Genomic DNA, 16,865 nt, shown 5'->3' on the forward strand with positions numbered 1-16,865 from the left:
GTTTAGGAAACAGAAAGTGAGCTCAGTTATAAAGACACAAACTGGTTATGATTTATAATGATGGACAATGGATTTACAAAGTTCAGTTTCAAGATAATTATATTATTAATGGGCTTGATTTATTTATATCATATGATTAATGTCCTGTTCTTAATCAAAATTAACAGTTTGCATGCATTGGTTTTGCAGAGAAAAGGAAAATTCAAATATTTTCACCATCATCCTTAACATACACTGCAGATCCTCTTGTAACAGAAGGAAACTCCCACAGAATAGACTTGCTATCCATAGTTTTCATTAGTTTCTGGATAAATGAACAACTGCAGATATTTCAGAGGTGTCCTAGGAATGAAGTTGGTTAAGTCAATTATCACACAAGTTTTTTTGGTTATTATTTGATATGATAAGTTACTTGTTCGATATTTTAAAATTTTGCTAGAAGTGACTTAGAACCTGGTAAAAGACATGAGAATTGTTGATAATGTGCAGATGGTTGTGCCAGGACAAACTCACCACTAGTGAGTGCAGAATGTCAACTGGGCAGCTAAAAATATTGAAGTTTATTGCTCATGATTGTTATTCATCACAATGGAGAAGGGGACATGGAACACATCATGTTAATTACACTTTGGAATTGTTAACAAATGGAATGAACATGTAAATGAAGAAAGTTTAGAATCTGTAAGTTCCTATACAGATAACCTCTGATGTGCTTGAATCATATATGATAAAGAATTCAATTTGATAGGAATACAAATATGCTGAGAAATTTTATTTCACAAAAAGTGTTTTATTGACTCATATTGAACTTCTTCACTTCATTTACTGATGATTGTATGAACTTACAATTTTCTGCTACGAATTGGAAGACTGTTAAGTTATTGCTCCTTTACAGATTTGTGTGAAACTAAATTGCTATTTTATTAGTTACAGTATGATGTACCATTATGAAGTGGTGGTGATATTTAAAAGTAAAACTGCCTTGACAGGAAGTCAACATCGGTAAACTACGGCATCATTTCCAGAAATATGATAATTTTACCCTTTTATGGATGTTACAGCTCTTGAATTATATAGAGGAATGATGATGACATCTTACAAGGTTTCAAGTTTTATGATTTAGCTCACCCCAGAGGTATGAGATAATAAAGAAATGTGAACATTTAATCAGAAGTGTTATTAAAAACAAGAAAAAAGCATTTCATTTTATGGCCAAATTTGTTGTTATTTTATGTCTGATTTTGTACTGCTTTTTACCAATTTTGAAGTTATTTTGTTGCCAAATTAGTTTTTTGCTAATTTTGATGTTATTTCTTTCCCTTTCTGTTTTTTTAGTGCTATTTCCTTTGCCAATTTCCATGTAGTTTTGTCCATTAATTTTTGTTGTTGCAAGGCTCGATGTTACTTTTTTGGCCAGATTCAGTGTTTCTTTTGGGAGATTTAGTGTATTTTTTTGCAAGTTTGGTGTTTTTTGACAATGTTGGTGATAGTTTTTTGCAATTTTGGTGTTTTTTTTAGCCAATTTCAGTATTATTTTTTATGTCACATGTTATGATTTCCACAAAATTTCTGGTCCTTAGTTATTACATTCCATTTTTAAAGGCTATATGACCAAACCTAGACAAAAACCTGCTACACATATTCAGAGTCACAATACAGAGGCAACAGCAGAAATAAAAATGCATACTACTACGAGATACTTTACTGATATTGACTTAGAGATCTCAGAAGTCTACAGGACTTGACCCATTCTGTAGTGGTACATATTGCTATAATTAGTAGTAGCCTAAAGAGCATCTGCTGTGCATGGGTTCATTGGAATTTATGTGAATATGAGAGCAAGAAGAACGTGGGCACAGCACACAATGGATGTGTAATTTGGACTAGCCAGTGCAGGGTCACTTGTACTTTGCAGTCATGCTGTGGACTCCAAAGAAGGAAGGGGCCTAATGACAATGAATCTTGTTATACAGACTCTACGCTATGCTATCTCAAGCTATGTATGAACTTATTGTTTTGGTCAAAAAGCACGAAGCATCATGTATCAACATTTCTGAAAAGCTTTGTTAATTATCAGTTGTTGTGAACTGAGAAGTTATTTAAATATCGAAGAGTTAAGGAATCCAGGTTTTGTGATTTTGTAGCAAGTTGTTTAAATGTAGAAGCTTTCTTATAGCCCTCTGCAATCGAAAAAGAAGTCATCCATCAAATACATGGCGCTGCATAGTAGGATTACAACATCAAGACAAAACAAGACATCAGTGGGAAATTCAGAAAAGAAGATAACTATTATTACAGGGAATGAGTAAAGACTTGGCATCGTGTAATGTATCAATCACTTAAAATCAAGCCACAATAAGAAAAACACCTCATGTGGTATCCTAAGTGAAGGATACTGACGAGAGGAAGTAAAATAAGAGACCTATAACAAGAAATTAAAATTTCATGAAAAACAGGAAAATGTTCATTATTGTTACGAGAGACGGAAATAAACAAGCCATCAAGACCGGTATGGTAAGCATATACACTGTAACGGTACAAATGACAGCACCATTATTCAAACTGAAGGGATTGTGACTTTAATTACACCCAAACAATTTAGACTGTCACGATCTTCAACAACAGGAATACCAGTTGGCAATAGCAACCAGGTCAACAATGAATATCATTCACATGTTGGAGTAAGTTCTTCGCCCATAAATCAGGAGGAGGTTATCCCACTACACAGAAATTTTTCGGCAAGCAGCTTCGACAATGACATGTGCTGCGACTGCTTCCAATGGCAACACTCCCATCACTTCACCGTCTGCAGCAGTGCAGCTGACTACAGCAGCAAATACACAGTGACTGGCTGAGACTGCGTTATACACGTGACGACATCGGCAACGTGCTGCAGCAGCTGGTACAACAAATTAGGTGAGCTTACAGTGTACTGCCTTCAGAAATTGTATGTAGTTATTTAATCTGAAATAATTGACTGTGAACAATGTTGAATAACATTGGATGACGGTGTAAATATACTGATAAATAATGAAGGTTTTTAATGTGATATACGCTTTTAAGTTGCATGGTAATTTAGATTACATGCCTGTCGCAACCGGAAGTATGGATAGTACGGTCTTAGCGGAAATTTTAGATAAACTTTAAGTACTAGAAAAACTACATGAACAAGCAAACAAAGTAGATGACATGGGGGAGCAACTAGATGAACTATCTCAAAATACTAAAAAAATAGACAATTTAGCCATAAAAATAGATAAAATTTCCAAATTAGAGGGTACCTTAGCTAATTTACTTAAGGAGTTCGAAACGAAGATAGTAGAGCATTGTGATATAGTTAGACCAGAAGTGAAAACACGGTTTAAAAATGTAAATGATAAGATGACACAGTTAGAGAAATCATCTTCCAGCAATTACAAAACTACAGTATACGCAATCAAATCTCAGAAACTCAAGGTAGGGTAGAAATACCAGAACTAAATAAAAAACATATTGAAATTTCTAGCAATCCAAATACTTTAACTGATCTGGAGAAGCATCTAGAAGAAATAGTAGAACAAAAAGTACTTGAAAAAGTAGATACAAACAGCACTATCTCTAATTCTGTGGATGATACTATGAGTAATAACAGTGAGTTACAGAAATTATGGAAAGAATTAGAAGACACTAAACAGACACTTAGAAGCAAAACAGCTACATCTAACATAGGATTATTGCGGGAATTACAAATAGGAAATGGAGTTAGTTTTGCTAAGCAGTTTCTACAATTTATGCTGGAAGGAGAAGTATAAACAATGTATTTGTTTATTTATTGGTTTAATTATTAGTCCAAGAGACAGTTTCGTACATTGTTTGTACAAGTGATTTAGGACAGTGGTAAACCTAGTTTGTTTACAATACAGTAGTCATTTTGACTACATTGTTGACATAATAAAAATGCATAATAATGTAGGTTGGTGTACTACATTGCTTCTACATGTGATTATAGCAGTTATTAAGTGAGATTACATGATAAGCACAATGTAAACTATATTATGAATTGACAATTAGTGAAATTTTATAAATGAGGTTTACTTATTATGATGTTCCATAAACTCACACAAAGAATAGAAGCAGTGGTCAAGTACGAACTGTTTTAACTTTATTTTAAATGCATTTAATGTTGGTATGCATTTTAGATAAGAAGGCATATGGTTATATAACATAGCTCCAGAATGATACACTCCTCTTTTGCATAAGTTTGTGTTTAGTGTGTTCCTGTGTAGGTTCATCTTCTGTCTAGTTTCATATGTGTGTACACCATAGTTGTGTTTGAAGAGGTTTTCCTTTTTTAAGGTGCTTCCTTCTGTGAAAATTAGTATTTCATATATATACAAGCAAGGCAGTGGCAATATTTTTAGAGTTTCAAAAAGGGGTCTACAGGAATCCTTACATTTAGCTTTTTTTGTCACCCTGATAATCTTTTTCTGTATTTTAAATGTTTTTGTAGTATTTGCAGAATTCCCCCAAAAAATTATTCCGTACATAAGTAGCGACTGTATACTGCAATGATATGTTGTCAGCACTGATGAGCAGCTTGTATATTGATTGAGGATCCTAACAGCATATGCTAGTGAATTCAGTCGCTTATTTAAATTGTTTAGGTGTACCTCCCACTTCAGATCTGCCTGAACATGTACACCTAGAAATTTTGTATGACTGACCTTCAACACATTTTTTCCTTCAATAGTGAAAACAGGGTTTGCAGGATGGATGTTTTGTGTGGAATGAAAGTTAACTGCCACGGTTTTTTCAGAATTTATGATGGCCTATTGGCCTTGAACCAGTGTGTTAAGGTACACATAACTGATACTGCAGCCTCCTGCAGATTTTCCTCATTCTGTGATTTAATTAGACTATTAGTCATCTGCAAACAGTACAGGTCCTAGAACTGACCCTTGTGGGACACCATACTTGATTTTCTGCTTATCACTGTAAAAACTAGAATTTTTTGTGTTTCACTATCTTTGTGTTTTATTTCTGTAATCTGCTAACGATTACTGAGGTACGACTGGATCCACTTTTCAGACTGGCCTCTAATTCCATAATTATTCAATTTACACAAGAGAATGCCATGATCAATTATATCAAAGGCTTTACTTAGGTCCAGAAATAGCCCAGATATATGTTGTTTATCATCCACTGCTTTTAATACTTCATTTAAGAAGGCAAAAATTGCTGACTGAGTAGACTTTCCAGCTCTGAACCCATGTTGGGAGTCACTTATCAGCCTCTATTTATTTAAGAAAACTGTTAATCTTCTAAGGAGCATTTTTTCCATAACTTTGCTGAAGCCTGAAAAACTGAAACTGGTATATAATTAACAATATCACTTTTTGCACCTTTCTTATGTAAAGGTGTTACTTTTGCAGTTTTTATATTATTTGGAAACACACCACTCTCAAAAGATGAACTTACTATGTGTGTTAGTGGTTCCAGAATAAATGTGTGCACTAGCTTTGATAATAGCATCTGGTATCTCATCAACACCCACTGAATATTTATTAGGCAATTCTTTTAGTATTCTTGACAGTTCCTCAGGTGTGGCTGGATACAGGAATAATGTGTTTCATTGGTTGGCTGTTTGTCATGGTGTGGGGTGGGTGGGTGGTTTTAGGGGAGGAGACCAAACTGCGAGGTCATCGGTCTCATCGGATTAGGGAAGGATGGGTAAGGAAGTCGGCCGTGCCCTTCTCAAAGGAATCATCCCGGCATTTGCCTGAAGAGATTTAGGAAAATCACGGAAAACCTAAATCAGGACGGCCGGACGCGGGATTGAACCGTCGTCCTCCCGAATGCGAGTCCAGTGTGCTAACCACGTCATGGTGTGTATTTATTAACTGCTGTGCTATATTTGAGAAATAATTGTTGAAAGCACTAGCAACATGTTTGGGGTCAGTTAGTTTATTTTTATTCATAACGAGCTCTATATTACTGTGATTAACTGGCCTGGTATCCATTTCTTTCCTTATAATTTGCCAGGTTGCTTTAGTTTTATTCTTGGAATCACACAATATTTTGTCATTTTCTAGTTTTTTTTTGGTTTTGAAATAACTCATGTTAGTATTGTTTTGTATCTTTTGAAATATGCAATAAAGTCAGGACTGGTATTATGCGTGGAGTACTCATACAATCTTGTTTTATTTTGACATGATATCCTTATGCCTTTTGTAATTCACTTGTTTGTTTTTGAGTAGAGTTCAACATAGTTGTTTTCTTGGCAAAAGCCATTTCAAAAAAATGTTTGAATGTGGGCCATAAATTTATCGTATTTCTCATTGGTCTCATTACAGTCATATACATCTTTCCAACTTTCACCTTCTAGGAGAGAACAAAAATATACCACATTTTTTACACTGAAATTCCTTACAGTGTATTGTATTCAACTGGGAATTTGGTGTCCTGAAACATTCATTCCAAGAATTTGAGTATAGTGATCACTAAAACTCATGTTTACAACTTGTGTGTTATAGGCATATTTGCACATATTTATCAAGATCTGATCAATAATAGATGCAGAGGTAGGTGTTTCTCGAGTTGGTTCAGTTACTGTTGGACTGATGTTGAACGATTGTAGTAAATATATAATGTCATCTCTGAATTCATTGGATTTCAAGAAATCAATATTAAAGTCACCACATATAATAATATTTTTCTTGGGAGAGTGAATTTCTTCCAAGAGTTCCTCCATGTGATTTTAAAACACTTTTTTGTCTTCATCTAGTGACCTGTATACATAAATAATAACTGTATTTTGCCTTGGTAGGTCAGCAATAGAGAGGTCTATATCTTTTTCACAGGACAGTTTATGGTATTTAGTTACACCATTGAAGTCAATATTTTCTTTAACATATATACAAGTACCCCCATGACTCGATATTTTCCTACAAAACATGCTTGCAAGTTTGAACTGAGGAAGGTATGTTTGCTCTAACATATCTTGTCTGAGCCAGTGTTCTGTAAAGCATACTACAGAAACATAATTTAGATCATTTAATGTTATTTCTATTTCATTTAGTTTATTCGGGAGCGACTGAACATTTTGATGGAGTAATTTAAAATTTGGGGCAGGGAGGGATTCATTTCTTGGTTGACCACTTACCTCACTATTTGAGCTAGTGTACTTAGTGGTAAACAATCCTCATGTTTTCCAGGGATGGTATTCATGGTGTTTGTCATGTGGCTTGCTGGTTCACCATTTGTGGGTTCCCGTCTTTCTTCTGTCGAAATGTTCCCAATTTTTCACTTTTTTCCCGTCCTTTTTCACCCATCTGTCCTTTAACGACTGACTTGTTGCTGAATTTGATGGCTTGAAATTCGACCTAGTAAGTGTGTTGTTATGACTTTCATTGGGCTTATTTTTTGTTATAAAATGGTCCATAACTGTCTGTTTTTTCATGGGTGGCAGTTTCACTTCGATACTGGCACTTTCTATCTGACTGTCTGTTTGCGTATGCTTTTTTCGTGTACTGGTACTTGGTTTTTCAGTTTTCGCCATGTGTATGAAAGAAGCAAGCCTATTACAAATGTGAATGTTTCCTTGTTTGATTAGATGTAAACCACGAGCTGTATATTCATTTCTTTTCAGGTGTTCGATTTCAAAATTCACAGATAATCTCTTCCTACACATGCCTGTGGCAGTGTCGATTTTTTCTAACATAATGCAGTTTGCAGCTTTGATTTTTCCTTTTAGACCTTGTGCATCATGTCTATGCAATATTGGATGAATTATTACATTTGCTTTTTAAGTATGTATTCCAAAGAATCTTTCATGTTCCTCTGCAATTCTTCCAGAGGTTTATCAGTGTCATCTGTGCCACCAATAATGATTAAAGTATCATTGACGGAGAAGTTATCAGTTAATTTGTCTGCGTTTTTCACAACTTCCTTAACTGGTGCCCCACGTTTTATAATACTTTGCACACTGAATTTTTTGCCTAATTCATCTTGTAGTATACTCCCACAGTTTCTGCCATGACTGTTGCTTAAAACAAGAACTTTATTTCCTTTTGTAGCAGTTGTTTGAGGCCTAACAGCTTGCAAGTTTTCACATGAAAAGTGGTTACAGTTTTTCACTGCATTTTGCTCGTTATGAGGTATTTGTGCTTCTGAATTCTTGATTTTAGTCTTCACAGCACTGTTTTCTTCTTGCAACAGTTTCTTAAGATTATTTTCTAAATCTATGCCTCAGAAATGGGATGATGCTGAAGTATTAAGAATTTTACTGGAGAACCTCTGCTAAAGCTATTTAAATAGCCATAATTAAGAAATATAGATTCTGGGGAAGTTACTAAGATAGTAAATGACAACTTGAATAGGCAGGCAGAATTAAGAGTAAACAAATACAATGAAAAGGTGCAAATACCATGATTTAATATTAATGATTTGGTTCTAATAAAAGGGTATTGTCAGATTTAAAGTATAAAGAAACAGACAAGTAAGCTTTTCCTAAATTATACTGGACCTTTCAAGATAATAGGCATACCACATCCCAAAGCAGTATTTCTGATGGAGCCCAAAACAGGATGCAAAAAAGGACTTTATAACATTGATACAATGGAAGTGTTTAAGCCCTCTTTGCAGATTAGGCGGAGTGACGACCACTAGATTCTGAGTTTAATTACTTCATTTTTTTACACTTTAGTTTTCTATGCGGCAATTTCTTCCTCTTTATCTATTCTACTGTCTTTCAACTTTCTCCTACTATCCCAGAAGGATTCTACCAACACGAAGCATTTAAGAAGGTACAGGTACACCTATATTTCGAATACAGAAGTATAGCATACATTTCATAAGTCATTGCAGGAAGGTCAAGATTTACTATAATAACAGAAGAAAATATTAGAGTACAATAAAATTAGGCATTTATTTGTACACTCTTACATTAGTGATGTCGTCTGGATGGGGAGGGAGGGTGGGGGGGGGGGGGGGTGGAGACAGGACAGAAGAAGGTACAAATTAAGAAATTACAAAGTGACGGTCTAATGTAAGTTAAGTTATCCAAAGGCGTTTATAAAACACATAAATAATAACAGGTTGAGAATTAGGAGTGATAAGAGAAAAGAAGGCAGTAAGAAACTAATATTTTATATAGATTTTTGGTAAGATCACAATGCTGAGGAGAAATCTCCAATATTAGAAATAAAAAGCCACATTGTCGGAGACTAAGCATATGATTGTAAGCACGAAGGTGGAATGTTTCCAGATATGTAGAGCAGTAGGAGGATGAGAGACTATATTAACCAAGGAAAAAGGGAACCTATATCTGATATCAGGCGAATCCAAAAAAGGAAGGACATGAAACAATTTGGTAGTAATGAGAGGGTAGGTTTACCTAGTAAGGAGGGAACCTATACCTTAGGTTAGATTAATCCAAAGAAAGAAGATCTAAAGCAATTTGGTAGGAATGAGAGGGTAGATTTACCTATGAAAGAGGGAAGCTGTACCTAAGGCCATGTGGATCCAAGGAAGGAAGGACCTGAACCTACAAAAAGTAAACTACATGAATTAGTCTCCAAAACAGTTAAAGTAAATGGTTATACTGAGACTCGATTGATTCCTTAGACTTATCCTTCTTCAGCACATTTTGAATGAGAACAATCCTGAGATTTGTGAATGTGGAATGTAAGATAAGATAAGGTGTCAATATATAACTCCTTAACGTAAATAGCAGGGTAAATTTAGTACCTCAAGGTAATTAAAAAAACCATGTCATTAAAATAATGATCTTAAAAAAGTATAATGTGAAAGCTGGAGGTGTGTGTGTGTGTGTGTGTGTGGTGTTTAATTAAGTTCAATGATTTTAACTATCTTTCCGAAATACAAAGACAGGTTTGTTACATGGTCAGATACCAACTGTGTTTTAAGACATGGTGACGAATGTAAGAAAATTGATGTATTACTTTCATGTTGAAAGAAATGCGTTGAATTTTGGTCACATGAGACCCTAATATAAGAGTGAAATTAATTTATGGATTGCTTATAAGGTAAGCCACACTGTGTCTAGTTGTGTAAGTTATTTTACATAACCTCATTCATCCTAATGGGGGAACATGTAGTGGTACACGTTGCTATCAAGCTTAGCAACAGGTCTCACTTTCCTTTTACTAGATCAGTGAAAGAGGTACGTGTGAAAAAACTTGACTTTAATTAGTAGTAGCATAAAGAGTATCCACTGTACCCAGGTTTGTTGAAATTTATGTGCATATGTGAGAAACACAAATGTGGTGACAGTGCAGAAAGCGACAACAGATGTATAATTTGGACTGGCCAGTGAGGGTCACTTGCACTTTGCAGTTGTGATTTGGGGCCTGATGACCATGGTCAAGCACTGGTGAAAAATGAATCTTGCTATACAGACTCTATGCTAAGCTCTCTCAAGTTAAGTAGGAACTTATGGTTTTGGTCAAGCATTAACGTTGTGGCCGAGTGGTTCTAGACGCTTCAGTCTGGAACCGCGCGAATCCTGCCTCAGGCATGGATGTGTGTGACATCCTTAGGTTAGTTAGGTTTAAGTAGTTCTAAGTTCTAGGGGACTGATGACCTCAGATGTTAAGTCCCATTGTGCTCAGAGACATTTGAACCATTTTTCAAACATTGGAGCACCACATATCAACATGTCTGAAAAGACAACTTATTTCTATATAGAATAATTATGGAAATTGTGTTTTGTGATTTCATAGTGAGTCGTTTGAATGTAGAAGCTCTCTTAATGTCGCTGCACATCTGCAACTGGAAAATAAATCAGTGGTCAAATATCTGGCGCTGCATAGCAGGGCCACAACATCAAGAAAAAACATAAGAGCGACTGGGAAATTCATAAAAGAAGGTAACTGTTATTACAGGGAACAAGTAAAGACTTGGCATTTCTCAGTATATCGATCACAAAAAAACCCATCCAAAACAAGAAAAAGAGCTCAGTACCTGGGATGTACAGGTGTACATTACAAGGGAGGAGACGTAGAGCTCCCAGCATTCCTAATTAATGTGCTTAATTAGATAGCAAGCCTTAGCATAAAGCCGCTTAGAAGTGATATGCTTCATCTGCAAAGAACGTAGCTGGATATGTAGGGCTCTTTGGTGACCCCGAACAGCTACTGAAATATCTTTGGTCTATCATGGCACCGCCATTGGTGGATGGGATGTGACGAAAGGGGAACTGCAGTTCCGGAAGTGTGGGCGATTGTGTCAGAGATGCCTTGCACAGTCCCGTTGATGCAATTTGACAGAGAGGGGCAAAGGTAGCAGCAGAGGGATACAACTGGGAGTTGACTCTGCAAAGCAGCCACTGTGGTAACTGATTAGTCTGAGGGGTAACAAGGAAGCAATAGGATCAATGGAATGTGGTTGCTGTCAAACACCACTGCAAAGTGACCATGATAGTGAAACCACAAGGCTGGGGTAAGAAATCTTAAGATCGACAGCAGCAATGGTGGCACTGAAGTAGGTAGGAGAACCAACATTGTACTTCCCCACAGGGGGTGGACTGGATTGTAATACACAAGTAGGAAGAAAGAGGCAGAGAGGGGAGGGGTGTTGTTAGACTATGGGGGTCAATTCAAGGCAAGAATTGTCGCCTGCTTGGAGGTACGTAAAAATTGCAAATGATGATGACTGAGGCCGTTTGTGCTCACATCACTATCGTTTTGAACATGGTGCAAAGGGGACTCCACTCACGAACACATCCATGAGAACCAATGCACATTCTCTATACGCCCTTTCAAGTACATCACAGTTCTGTCAAATGGGTGATAACCTTAAGAGTGTTGGAGAATGGTCGTCAGTGAAGTGCACTTCTTGCAGAGCAACATGAATTGCAGAAGGGGAGGAAATAAGGTGTTGTAGTTCCGGCAGATGACAGTGATATCCATTACAGTTCCACTGAATGATCATGTTACGGGTGTCCAGATTATGTGTGAAGGGGCAAGGAGAACTGGTCATGCCCCAGGATCCTATCATCAATAGCTGTGGAACCACATCAGTACACATGGGTTCAGAGTCTGATGGTGTGGGGAATAATGGTCACCAGAGTAGCCTTATCCCGGTTCTTGTCCTTGTTCTCTTTCTCCTTTGCAGCCTTCAGTGACTGAGATTCTTGCATGGACCTATCTGTGATGAGCAATGGGACAGATGAAGAGTGGGCAGCCCTGGGACCCATAGATCATTTTTCCTTCAACCATTGGCTGGAATCTGATCTGTGGGTTTCCAGAGAGAAGTGTCTCAAGAGGGAGCCCTGTCACCGGGAGATGCTATTCCTCCAGCCAGGGTATGGTAGTGGTTCCCAAAGATAGTGTCGTGAGAATCACACGAGAGGAGGAGGATGGAAGAATTGGTCTCAATGAAATGAGGTGGAAGTATTGGCTATGCCTTTCACATAATTTGATGTCATCAACAAGGCGATTTTTATGTGCCTCAGTCAATGACGTACAGTCAACAGATTTATATTCCTGTATTTTCTTTCTTTTTTTTCTGGAAGACTTGTGAATGTGAAGGATGGTGTTCCTTGTAGCTAGCACACAAAGGTGGTTGTTGACAAGGAGTACTCTCATGGAGTGATTGTCTGCAGTTATCACATCTTGGGCCCTTCATACAGCTGGATGACATGTGACCAAAACGGAAGCATCAAATGCACCTCATGGGTAGTGAGACATAAGGTTTCAAGTCACAGCTGTATCAATGACTGACTACTTCTGCAAGGGCATTTCCTTCAAAGGCTATGATAAAGGCACTTGTATCTATTCTATTGTCCTTACAACCTTCATGGATGTGTCGGACAAAATGTATGCCTTGCCACTCAAAATTAGCCTGTAGCTATTGTCCTTACAATCTTCATGGATGTGTCGGACAAGAAGTATGCCTTGCCACTCAAAATTAGCGTGTAGCTCCTCATCTGTCTGGAGTGTAATGTCTTGTTACAAGATGATTCGTCAGACCGTATTCAAAGTCTTCTGTGGCGAAATGGTCATCAGTATAACATACAAATGTTCACATGACTGAAGAGTTGCAGATTGTGCATTGGAAGAGGCTATAAGCAATGGCCATCTATTGCACATTTTCCTAATGATCCAACTTATCCAAATTTATCCTCAATATGTTCCACAAAAAATAAAGGTTTTATTGCAATAAAATTATCTCCTTCAGTTTGAGTACATACTAAATATTAAAAACTGTTCTACTTCTAGATACCTGGCTTGCCCCTTCTGGCATGGGACATCCAGGGCAGAGAGAGCAGTGGGGTTGTAATTCTCCACACTGAAATTTCAATTTCTATGTGATGAGACAGCCAGATCAGAATGGCTTTTTTTCTGGAGTAATTTAATATGTTTCAACATGTTTCATACATTCATCAAGGGCTCTCCCCATGAGCACCACCCAGCCGCAGCACAGGCCATCTGAAATGATAGCCCCTGTCTTAAATCTTGATGGCCCATGATGACAGGGATCTCCTTGGCACGCATGGGGAGCTAGTAGCTCAGCATCAGCAGTGTGATCCTTGCATTGTCAGTGGACCCAACCAAAAGAGTATGCAACGATCCCACCACGTCGGATGAATACTTTGTTGGCTTTAAAGCACAAGTAAGAGCCTACGCACGTGTAGTGTGCAGGTGATCTTTAACAATGCATGCAGTAGGCACTATTTAAAAGTGTCCTTCCACAGTCATTCCACACTAAAGAAACATTTGGAAAATGAAAGTCAAACCCAAAGTGGACCACATATTACTTCAGCCAAAAGCTGGTGAATGAAAGAATATTCCAAGAAAGGAAGGCAGACCCTAGGGAATAGCGAGGTCAACATCAAAGGCTGCCATCATGAGAAAGAGAGCAAGAGAAGGAAGGATAGTCAGAGACAAGTGATTACAGCATATGAAAGGAAGGAGGTGCTGCAAAAGTTTGGTGCCCAGTGCTCATATGCATGAAAAAGCTGTGAGCCCCCTGAGGGGAAAGAGTCTCTCTCTAGTCCCGAAGTCCTACCAGCAGTCCAGCTAGTGCAATGTCTGTGTGTAGGGAGTTAAAAAAAAGGGGGGGGGGTTACAATGTTGAGCAGCTCCTCATAAGCATCACATTTCTGTAGTCAATACCTAGTGGCACTTGAGATAATGTAAAGAGCAACACCACTGTATGATGCAGGACTGTAAACGAATGATTTCGGGATATGAATTACAGTATACCCTGTGGCAATCCCACGGGGTGGGGGGTTGGCAAACGTCTGGAGAATGTGACCTGGCACCATGTGTCATGCCAACAGTGCAGTATGAAGGAGGTGGAGTTATTGTATGGAGTGTTTTTCATGGTTAGATTGTGATCCCTTTATTGTGCTTAATAATATGCTAAATGCAGACAGATACGAACACATTTTACGGCATTGCGTACTGCATACAATAGTGTCGGAAGTTCCATGCGGCTTTTCGCGGATGATGCTGTAGTATACAGAGAAGTTGCAGCATTAGAAAATTGTAGCGAAATGCAGGAAGATCTGCAGCGGATAGGCACTTGGTGCAGGGAGTGGCAACTGACCCTTAACATAGACAAATGTAATGTATTGCGAATACATAGAAAGAAGGATCCTTTATTGTATGATTATATGATAGCGGAACAAACACTGGTAGCAGTTACTTCTGTAAAATATCTGGGAGTATGCGTACGGAATGATTTGAAGTGGAATGATCATATAAAATTAATTGTTGGTAAGGCGGGTACCAGGTTGAGATTCATTGGGAGAGTGCTTAGAAAATGTAGTCCATCAACAAAGGAGGTGGCTTACAAAACACTCATTCGACCTATACTTGAGTATTGCTCATCAGTGTGGGATCCGTACCAGATCGGTCTGACGGAGGAGATAGAGAAGATCCAAAGAAGAACGGCGCGTTTCGTCACAGGGTTATTTGGTAACCGTGATAGCGTTACGGAGATGTTTAATAAACTCAAGTGGCAGACTCTGCAAGAGAGGCGCTCTGCATCGCGGTGTAGCTTGCTCGCCAGGTTTCGAGAGGGTGCGTTTCTGGATGAGGTATCGAATATATTGCTTCCCCCTACTTATACCTCCCGAGGAGATCACGAATGTAAAATTAGAGAGATTAGAGCGCGCACGGAGGCTTTCAGACAGTCGTTCTTCCCGCGAACCATACGCGACTGGAACAGGAAAGGGAGGTAATGACAGTGGCACGTAAAGTGCCATCCGCCACACACCGTTGGGTGGCTTGCGGAGTATAAATGTAGATGTAGAAGAACAGTTCAGAGATGATGACCATTTGTATCAGCATTACAACACATCTGTGATGCAATGGTTTGTGGACAATAATTTCCCTGAGATGAGATGGACTGGACTGGCCTGTTCTGGCCACTGGAGCATCTTTAAGGTGAATTACAACACTGACTTCACTCCAAAACCCAGCATCCAACAGGAAAAATGGGCTGACATCCCTCCACAGACAGACACACACCTTCCTAAAAGTGTCCCCAGCAGAGTTCAAGCCATCATAAAAGTGAAGGGTGGACACACTCCATACTGGTGTCCACCAGTAAGTGTCTAGATACTTTTGATCAGCTAGTGTGAGTGAGTTTTCAAAAACTGCTTGTTTATTAAACAAGAATACAACCATTTTGTTTGCACTGGGTAAACGTAGGTTATAGCATCAAACTTTTTCCAAACATAACTCTTACTTTTGTGGAAAAAATTTGCAGTTACATTCACTGCATCACTTATTTTTGTCTTATATCCTCTGCAGTCTTACAAAACACAGCTTTGTTACTGGTTATCTGATCCTAAGAGTCAGTCATTTTTGCCTGTCAGTGACACAATACAACAGCAAGGTCACACACTCAACTTTCTTGCTATGTCATCACTTTACACCTCTGCATGCTTTAGCATGAAGAAACGAGTCAACAAGCATGAGGTGACTGCAGCACCACAATTCTCAGACTTACCATACCCATGGGAATATAATAGGAAGGAAGGAAGGAAGATAGTAAAGCACAGACAAAACAGTAACATTTGATTTCCAATGCATGCAACCCTCAACTTTAGATCTGAACTCCCTCCAATTCTGATCTCAAGTACCCAACAGGATGAGTGTTGACATGATTAGATACCACTTGGCCATTTTCTCTGTTGGTTAGACTTGCAAGTCAATCTATAGAGCAGTGATACTCAAATTGTGGTTGGCGGAGAACTGGGACTCCGCACGGGCTCCGCCAAAACAATATCAATTTTAAGCATGAAGCACATCACGTCTTGTCATAGTCGCAAATGAGGCGACTAGCAGTATAATAAATCTACAATAATGCTATGATCACAAACTACAAACAAAACAATTTAGCTTGTATGAGTAAGTATGTCACAACCTGATACTCCCTCCCTACTTCTCCCCTCCCCCTTCTCACTAACTCCATCTCTCACTCATCCACTGTGTCTCGAACCCCCTCAAAGTGGCTTGTCGCATTGCTATTTATGCTCACCGCCCGGAGCTACATAGATCCACAAAGCACAAACTATAGTTCCTACTCGAGCTGTGACTGCAATGCAGAGTTCAATTTGACATCCGCTCACCGCACTCGGCTCACAGAGTATTTAATTTGTATTTGTTATTGACTATAGCTGTAAAAGACAATATCTTGTGGTTATATTATTCTATGTTTGTCACATTTTAAAAAGACAGAATGGAGCCTTGGTTTAAAGGTGTTACAATAAAATCCTGTATCGTGAGTTCAAAAGCAGTCCGTCCTGAAGATCCAGCATCAATTTCAAACATTTCTGATGAAGCCCATGAGATTTGAGAAGGTGATGTAACAACTTGGTTTCAAACCAAGGTGTATCCAATGACTGGCTA

General features: G+C 38.2%; 1 protein-coding gene across 1 annotated transcript in view; it reads right to left on the reverse strand.

The window, feature by feature from the left end:
* LOC124593751 (A-kinase anchor protein 9-like) overlaps positions 1-16,865 on the reverse strand; it is a 505,072-nt gene that overhangs the window by 41,457 nt on the left and 446,750 nt on the right. The gene's annotated exons all lie outside the window — the stretch shown is intronic.

Source organism: Schistocerca americana, chromosome 2 (genome assembly GCF_021461395.2).
Source record: "Schistocerca americana isolate TAMUIC-IGC-003095 chromosome 2, iqSchAmer2.1, whole genome shotgun sequence".
Lineage (NCBI taxonomy): Eukaryota > Metazoa > Arthropoda > Insecta > Orthoptera > Acrididae > Schistocerca > Schistocerca americana.